This window comes from Mastomys coucha, chromosome X (genome assembly GCF_008632895.1).
Source record: "Mastomys coucha isolate ucsf_1 chromosome X, UCSF_Mcou_1, whole genome shotgun sequence".
Taxonomy (NCBI): Eukaryota; Metazoa; Chordata; class Mammalia; order Rodentia; family Muridae; genus Mastomys; species Mastomys coucha.
In genome coordinates this window covers 72,075,182-72,084,526 of record NC_045030.1, presented here as the reverse complement: position 1 = coordinate 72,084,526, position 9,345 = coordinate 72,075,182, and the positions used below count along the sequence as shown (strand labels likewise).

The following is a 9,345-nucleotide window of genomic DNA, read 5'->3' as shown; positions in this document are numbered from 1 at the left end:
GAAGGGAGGAAGAGAGGGAGGGAGAGGGAGGAAGAGGGAGGGAGAGAGACAGAGACAGACAGACAGACAGACAGACAGAGACAGACAGAGACAGAGACAGAGTGTATGTCCTGGATATCCTGGAACTCACTATGTAAAACAGACTGGCCTTGAATTCACTTGAGATTCACTTGGCTCTGCCTTCCTAGTGCTGGGATTAAAGGCATGCACCACCTCATCCTGCAGTTTTTAAAATTAAAATACAATTACATTTCCTCCCTTCCCTTGTCTCCATACATTCTCTCCCATGTTTCTCCTTACTCACAAGTAGATTGCCTCTTTATTATTTTATTATTATTCTCTCTCTCTCTCTCTCTCTCTCTCTCTCTCTCTCTCTCTTACACGCATAAACACACACACACAAACACACACACACAAACTGCTAAGTCTCTTTAGCCTTGTTTGTGTATATATTTTCAGGACGGATCACTTGGTGTTGGATAACTAAATTACTTAGGTGGCTCATCTCTGGGGAGATGATATAATCTCTGGTGTTGCAGATACTTCTACTCTAGCTGGGAACCTTGCGATCAGTTATTCACTGCATTTTGACCACTTCTATTTTTTTATAATGGTCTTCATCAGCTGCAAAGAGAATCTTCTTTGATGAGGGGTGAAAGCTACACTTATCTGTGGTATAAGGCTAAGTTTCAGAATGCAATTAGGAATTATGTCGGTCTAGTAAAGTCGCAGTGCTTGATATTCCTCTAAGATCTATGAACTCACTAACAGCAGTACTTGGCTAGATTTTTAGTACTAGTCGTGATTTCCTTTTTGTTGAGCAGACTTTAAGTCCAATTAGAGAGCTGTTGGCTACTATTAAGATACGATTGCAAGTATTGCACTTTGGGGTATATCTTTAGTGAAGGTCATTGCTATGGTTCATAGGCATCACAGATGGATCACTATAGATCTATTGATTATTTCTCACCTTTGGCAGCTTGTACAGCACCTATGGTACCTTGGAAGATAAACTTGAATCTTCTGAGTGAGACATGTGTCTGAAGTGTGTGATGTCTTCAACAGTAAGTACTTAACCTTCAGCCTCTGAAAGGCAACTGTTGGAAACCACAATAGCCTATATTATTTTGGGAGTTTCTTGAACTTCCCTGAGCAACAACTTTAAAGGAGGGTTCTCACATATGTTTCTGGTTTTTTGATAGATACATGTCTATGGTTCTTGTGGGAAACATTATAATCCCAAGCAACATGACTTCATTATATATATATATATATATATATATATATATATATATATATATATATATATATGTGCAGTAAATATAAAATAATAATTGTTTAAGGATTTTCTATGCATCCTTAGTGTTATTTACCTTTTGACCTCTCTCCCTTCTCCTCAGTTACCACTCCACCCATATATACAATGAAATATTATTTAGCTGTAAAGAAACCCAAAACCATGAAATTTACAGGTAAATGAATGAGGGGGAGAATAGGAGATTTTTACATTTGTAATGCTCATTATTATTAAAATTATCTATTTGACCTGATCTCCCTTCATTTGAATCTGATTACCCAAAAATGAAAATAAAAAGAACACAAAATAAAGCTCATATGCATGGTAGATAGATGGCCTGCTCAGTAAACTGCTGGCCACATAAACATGGGGCAAGCTGGCTAGTTTTCTATGTTAAGTTGACACAAGCTAAAAATTAACAGAGAGGATAGAACTGCAATTGAGAAAAATGCCTCAATAACATCAGGCTGTAGGAAAGTCTGAAGAACATTTTTATAATTAGTGATTGATGGGGAAGGCCCCAGACTGTAGTGGGTGATGCCACCTCTGGGAAGGTGTTCCTGGATTCTATAAGAAAGCAGGTTGGGCAAGCCGTGGAAAGCAATCTAGTAATCAACACCCACCTATGGCTTTTGCATCAGTGCCTGTCTTCACATTCCTTCCTAGTTGAAGTTCGTGTCCTACTTCCTTCATTGATAGACTATGATATATAAATTATAATCTAAATAAACCCTTTCCTCCCCAAGTTGCTTTTGGTCATGGTGTTTCATCACAGCAGTAGTAACCCTAAGTAAAATACAAGTTGGTACCCAGATAGTGGGGCATTTCTGTGACAGAGCTGACCATGTTGTTTTGGGAAGGGTTGTGGAAGGACTTTGGAAATTTGGGCTAGAAAATCCATTGAGTATTAAGAGTGCAGATGGTGGAGGTATGGCCTCTGAAGGTTTAGAAGGAAGCAAAGATTCCTATGAGGCATTTTGTGTGAAGCATCTCTGTTGTTAGGCCAGCTGGTGCTGAAGAATCAATCTGCTCTGATTAAGAAACTACCAGAACCACTAAAGTACAAACTTTTTTTTTTTTACTAGGACAATTGATGCTGGTCACCTGGAGCTGGGAAATTCGCAGAGAATAAGGAGAGACTAGCATCACTGGGGTTAAATCTTTTGGAAACTGTTTTCTGAAAGTCAGCACACTGAAGCTGTGTTCCAGAAATGGCTAAGGTTGGACCTTGTGCTAGCAGCTGAACTTGGTAGTTTTAAAAACAAAAAGAGTTACTCAGGTGGCACTGGTTTTGAAGGCATGAAATGGTCATCGAGAGCAGCTGAGTGTTTGCACTTAGATCAGAAAGCAATTTTGAAAGTGAATTTTCAGTAGCATTTGAAGGCCTACAACTAAAAGATTCATGCAGAGAAGTTGAGGCTTGGCACCATGAAGAGTCGAGGAAAGGCTATTGGTGGAAGTATAGCTCTGTTGCATGGTAGATCACAGCATTTTGGAGATATCAGTATTATGGGACAACCACCAAGAACAGCAACATCAGTGGAGTGGAGCCAGCCAAAGCTTAGAAGACAAGCTTTGTGTGCTGCAAAGGGTGGAGTTGGAGAAGTGATGCAAGTCCCCTGAGGATCCCAGGAGATGAGTGGATCCCAGACACTGCATAAAGTGTTATTCACACTGTTGTGAGTTGGTTTTTTGCTTTGATATGATTGTAACTGTGCTCTGGTTCTTCCCTCTTGAAGTAAGAGGGTATTTAACTTAATTTTAATTTTCATAGGAGCCCACAATTGAGACATTTTGAATTTTTAAAAGATATTTTGGATTTACAGAGACTGGATATTTTAAAGGAACTGAACTTTTAATGTGTTTGAATTTGTGAAGACTGTGACACTTTTAAAGTTATTTATGTTTTACATGTGAGATCTTGGGGATGAATGAGAAAACAAAGTTTGTGGCTTAACAATGACATACTTGTGTGTCAAATTGACAAGGGGCCAATTGTGCTAGTTAGTTTTATGTCAGCTTGGCATAAGACAGAGTCATTTGGGAACAGGAAATTCTAAGTGAGAAAATGCTCCCATCAGACTGGCCTGTGGGCAAGCTTTTGGTGAGTTTTCTTGATTGATGATTGATGTGGGAGAGCCCAGCTCATTGTGAAAAGTCCCACCCTGGGCTGGTGGTCCTGAATTCTGTAAGAAAGGCTGAACAAGCCACAGAAGTAGTCCAGCAAGCAGTACTCCTTCATGGTCTGCTCATCACTCCCTGCATCCAGGTTCCTCCCAGGTTTGAGTTCTTGTCCTGATGCCCTTTGATGATGAACAGTGCTGTGGAAATATAAGGCACATAAACCCTTTCTTCCCCCCAAGTTGTATTGCTAACAGTATTTCATCACAGCAGTAGTAGCCCTGAGACAAGGACCCAAGCTCAGATATCTATCACACACTAAAAAGCCAAATGTGATATGTTGACATATGCCTATAATTTTGGCATAGGGGAGACAAAGAGAGGAGGATCACTGGTGGCTGCTGGCCAGCCTATCAAGCTGGATTGATCAGCTCCAGAGTCAGTGATTGGCCCTGTCTCAATAAGGTGGTCTAAGGCCAAGAAGGCCAGCAATGGATGTTAGTTACATAGAGTGTGACTTTACTTCACCATCATAGTTTTGTTGGGGTATTTCTCAATGTACCTCAATCTTCCTTTGCCCCATAACTTTTTGAGGGAAGAATTACAATGCATGAATTAGTTTCTAAAAAGTAAAATAGGAGATCTCATACGGTTTCTTGGAAAGCAACAACAATGACCAGTGATGATAATTCAGTCTTGAACCCATACCTACAGGTATGAGGCCTTCTGACAGGTGCTCTTGGGGACTGGGCTATTTATTCCCGTGATACTGTCAGAAGACAGAATTCAGCCTTAGAGTGCTGGAGTTGTAGACTGAGGTGTAAACACATGCTATACTATTGCATACACATGTATCAGGGTAGCAAAGATAGAATAGATGAACCCTAATATTTTAGTGAACATGTCTCATATCACTATGCCATCCAGCCTAGAAAAATATTTATCTCTTGTCATCCCAGTTCTCAAAGTATGGGTGTAATTTATTGTTAATGATGCTCCTATTATAATCTGTCATTTTCTAAGCCAATGTGCTTAAAAGCTTCTCTGAATCACTGCCCTGCATCTGAATCCCTCCAGACACTCCTCTGGGATGAATTAAACATTGATGGTCTCTAGGCCATGAACCTTTTGCTTCTCTGTTCCACTAGTGATATTTCACAGATTTGGGGGTCAAGTCTATTAATCAGCTGATGTCTGATGATCTTGGCAGGATCTGGCACAGCTAAGAATAAGAAAACTGTGTAATGATGTAGTCAGAAGAGTAATTAATGCTAAAGAAATGACCTTCATATTTTTGTAAATAGAACTTTGAGACATGTGCTGTTTGAGGTTAGTGATACATTAGTAATTGTTGCTTTTGAGATAATATATGCCATGTGTCTGGCTCTTTGATAATAGGAAAGACCAGAAGACTAGGGTCTCATCTTGACCGTGAATCTTCTCATGTGCCAGAATGCTCTGCCTGGCAGTGGGTCCGGAGCTTGGCTACTAGTTGATTGATGATCAAGGCAACAGTGCTTTGTATCTTTCCAGAGGGGAAAATCTATTAGTGAATGTACTCCTATTAAATGCCAGGCACAAAGTGTTGTCTTTTACATATATTATTCAGTAAATGTTTGAGAATAACAGTAGATGCTTTTTCTTCTTGTTTAGCTAGTAGTACTTTTTTAAATTTATTTTTTAACTTATTTACCTTATATCCCACTCACTGCTCCACTCCTAGTCACTCCCTCAAGAAAGTTATTTCCTATCCATGGCTAAAGAAAAATTATATGGTCATATCAGTAGATATAGAAAAATGGAAAAAATCAACAACCATTTAGGCTTAACCTCAACAAACTAAGAATGAAAAAGAAGGAACTCCTTTAACTTAAAGGGTTTTTTTTTTATATTTTCTTTATTTACACGTAAATTTCTCCTTTCCCAGTTTCCCCTCCAAAAAACAAACAAACAAAAACAACAAGAACAAACCCCTGTTGCCTCCCCCTTCCCATGCATGCCACCCCACCCTCTCCCACTTATTGGCCCTGGCATTCCCCTACACTGGGGCACAGAACCTTCACAGGGCCAAGGTCCTCTAACTTAAAGGTTTTAAGATAAGAATGTTGAGAACAGGGTGGACAATGGAAGCCTGGCTTCTGAAGTTTTAGAGGAAAAGATTCCTATGGGGCCTTTTGTGTCAAGTATCTGTGTTGTTAGGCCAGCTGGTGCTGAAGAATCAGCTCTGATTAACAAACTACCAAAACCACTAAAGTACAACCTTTGTTTTACTAGGACAATTGATGCTGGTCACTTGGAACTGGGAAATTAGCAGAGGATAAGGAGAGAATAGCATCACTGGGGTTAAATCTTTTGGAAACTGTTTCCTGAAAGTCAGCACACAGAAGCTGTGTTCCAGAAATGGCTAAGGTTGGACCTTGTGCAGAAATGGCTAAGGTTGGACCTTGTGCAGAAATGGCTAAGGTTGGACCTTGTGCAGAAATGGCTAAGGTTGGACCTTGTGCAGGCAGCTGAACTCAGTGTGATTTTTTTCCCTATTCTTTTGAATATTGTGTTGAAAGTCTTGGAAAATACAATGAAATGAGAAAAGAAATGAATATATAAAAGTGGAAAGGAAATAACCGTCGTCCTTTGCAAAGGTCTGATTGTCTATGTAGACAATCTAAAAGAATGAACAAAATGCTTATAACTAAGTGGTTGTAGAACATTGTGTTGGTATAAACATTCAACCATTTTCCTATATATCAATAATGGAAAAATAGAACTTGACACTAAAACACATTATTTTGTAGTAACTCATATTATATACATATCTAATATAATACATACAAGTTCAATATGATATATTGAAGAATACAGTGAAACACTCAGAACATATGTATGTACAATGTTCATGCATAGGAAGACTTAATATTGTCAACATGTTAGTTCATCCTAATATTATATATTCAAAATGGCCTCAAGCAAAGTTTGAATGAATACTTTTTCTTGGCTTTCAAAATACTGAATATACAGTTGTTATGGAAAGGCTAAAACTCCATGATAATGTGTTAAATTATAATAAAATGTATATAAAATTGAATAACATTCAGAAAAGTGATACTATCCAAGTTCAAGGCTTACAATAAAGTTAGAGTTATTCTACTTAAAAATGAGAGAAACAAATCAATGGAGCAGAACATAGAGCCCATAATAACACATACACACACTACACACATACATGTACATATTGTCAACTGCTTTTTTATGAGTTCAAGAGCACTGCAACAAGACAAAGATAATATTATCAAGAACTACTACATGACTTGATGTATTCATGCCAAGAAACAAATCTAGATACTGGCCCCATACTTCTAACAAAAATTAGTCCAAAAGGTATATGATAGATCTGCATGCCAAGTGATACAGCCATGTTGGAACACTAGACAGATTGTTTTAAAATTAACTATTACTATCACTGTGGTACCCAGTGAACCAATTCAAACAAAAGTGTGTGTGTGTGTGTGTGTGTGTGTGTGTGTGTGTGTGTGATTTTTTTTTCTTCTGGACATTCAGTTACCCAACCAAAGTGAAAATTAGTGTCCATAGGGGGGAAAAATCACATACACAAACAAATACTTTTGGTACTTTTGTTTAAAGATGTAATTTTGAAAACAATCAATGTATCTTTCAGTAGGTACATGAATAGTATATTCAGATAATGTGCTAATATTTAGTACTAAAAAGAAATGAGCCAAATAAGAGAATCAAATTAGTTAAGAATCAATGAAATAATGGACAAAGAAAATAGGGTATATTTTCACAGAGGAACTTTACTCAACTGTAAAGAATGAAATTTTGTTATTTACATGGGAAAAGTGGTTGGAACTAGAGAGAATCATTCTAAGTGAAATGAGCCAGGTCCATAAAAATATCAAAACAAAAGAAAAACACAGAGATTTCTGAGAAGTGAGGAGTTCTTTGAGTCAGACAAGAAGACATCTTTGCTTTGGGCATATACCCTACACTCCAGAGCAGAGGAAACATCTGTAGAAGGATGCCTGCCACAGAGAGGTGGCACCTTGCATCAGGCCATTAGTGGGTGGCTTACACTAGTCACAGCCTTCCTGTTCATATGTATGTGCAGTGTGAACTATTCTTATATGCTTATAAACTCCCAGTAAGGTTTGCATTTGGGGACAGTTCACAGTGTTGAGGTCACCATGATAGTCTAGGGATATAGAAAGGGAAGAGGAAAAGGAGATGGATGCAATAAAGATAAAATGGATGAATATGAAAGAAATCAATTATATGCATTATGAAAATGTTAAAATTAGATGCTTTACTTTGCATAATTAATATACCAATAACAGAAAATGAGCTATCAAGGTGCAAAAAGACATAGAATAAAACGTAAGTCCACAGTGGTAAGTGAAAGTACTGGTTTTGAAAAGTTATAAACTTTATGCTTTTATATAACATCATGACAAAACTATGGATGCATTTTTTAAGTGGTAGCCAGAGATTTGAAATAGCAAACTCTGAAGTCTAATTTTGCCTGTGAAGTTTACAGTCATCAAATCTTATGTATAGTACTAGAGCAGACGTATGTCATACATTTGTGCAAATCCAAAGAACATAAATCAAGAATCAATTCCAAAGGGAGATGTGAATATGCTGATTAACCTATGTTCATCAACAGTAACAAGTATACCACTCTGGTCAGACATCAATACTTTGACAGATTTTAAGTATGTGAGAAAAAGGGGTATAGGGAACTCCATACTATTTTTCTTTTAACCTAAAACTTTTATAAAATTAGTCTGTTTTTAAAGGACCATAATTAAACAATAGATGAGAGATCAGGAAAAGAAATTTAAGAAAGTTGCTCACGACCATGTGATAAACGTCCTTTACAAATTAATCTGCTGGGGGTAGAGAGATGACTCAGAGTTGAGAGCACTGACTGCTCTTCCAGAGGTCTTGAGTTCAATTGTCAATAACCACCTGATGTCTCATAACCATCTGTACTGAGGTCTTGTGCCCTCTTCTGTCATGCAGGCATATATGCAGGCACAGCACTACATGATAGCTCAGGGGTTAAGAGCACTGACTCCTCTTCCAGAGGTTCTCAGTTCAATTCCAGCAATCATACGGTGGCTCACAATCATCTGCAATGGGATCCAACAGATACTCTTATTTTTTAAAAAAAAATTGTATATAATAAATAAATAAATCTTTTTTTTAAAAAAAAAGTTAATGTGCTGGCTAAAGGGGAAGATGTGTAACAGTCTTCATTGCAAGCTTCACATCTGCTATACTGTGTTCTGGTTTCAAAGTGAGGAGAGTGGTCTCTGAATTTCTCAGTATTGTTCTAAGTTACGTACATTATATGTATATCTTTTCTGGAGGAACTATCCCTTGGCTTCATGAAAATTCTCAAAAGATTAACATCCACATTAGATTTACAATGTTGGAAATAACTCTGAGGATAATGACAGAAAGACATTGGAACTATCTATAATCCATTTAAGTAATGGTGCTCCCAGACAGGAGCCTGGTATGGCTACTCTCTGAGAGGCTCCACTAGCATCTGACTAAGACAGATGCAGATACTCACAGCCAACCATCACACTGAGCCCGGGGACCCCTATAGAAGAGTTAGAGGAAGGACTGAAAGATCTGAGGAAGGTTGCAGCCCCATAAGAAGAGCAACAATATCAACCAACCAGACTCCCCCAGAGCTCTAAGGGACTAAACCACCAACCAAAGAGTACACATGGAAGGACCCACAACTCTAGCCGCATATGTGGCAGAGGATGGCCTTATCTGGCATCAATGGGAGGGGAGGCCCTTGGTCCTGTGGAAGCTTGTTCCCCCAGCATAGGGGAATGCTAGAGGGATGAGGCAGGAATGGGTGGGTGGGTTGGGGATCACCCTCTTAGAGG

General features: G+C 38.3%; 1 long non-coding RNA gene across 1 annotated transcript in view; it reads left to right on the top strand.

Moving 5' to 3' along the window:
- LOC116093067 overlaps positions 1-9,345 on the top strand; it is a 122,159-nt gene that overhangs the window by 106,898 nt on the left and 5,916 nt on the right. Inside the window, exon 3 of the long non-coding RNA XR_004119612.1 lies at positions 980-1,064. This is a non-coding gene — a long non-coding RNA (uncharacterized LOC116093067). The remainder of the gene's footprint in view (positions 1-979; positions 1,065-9,345) is intronic.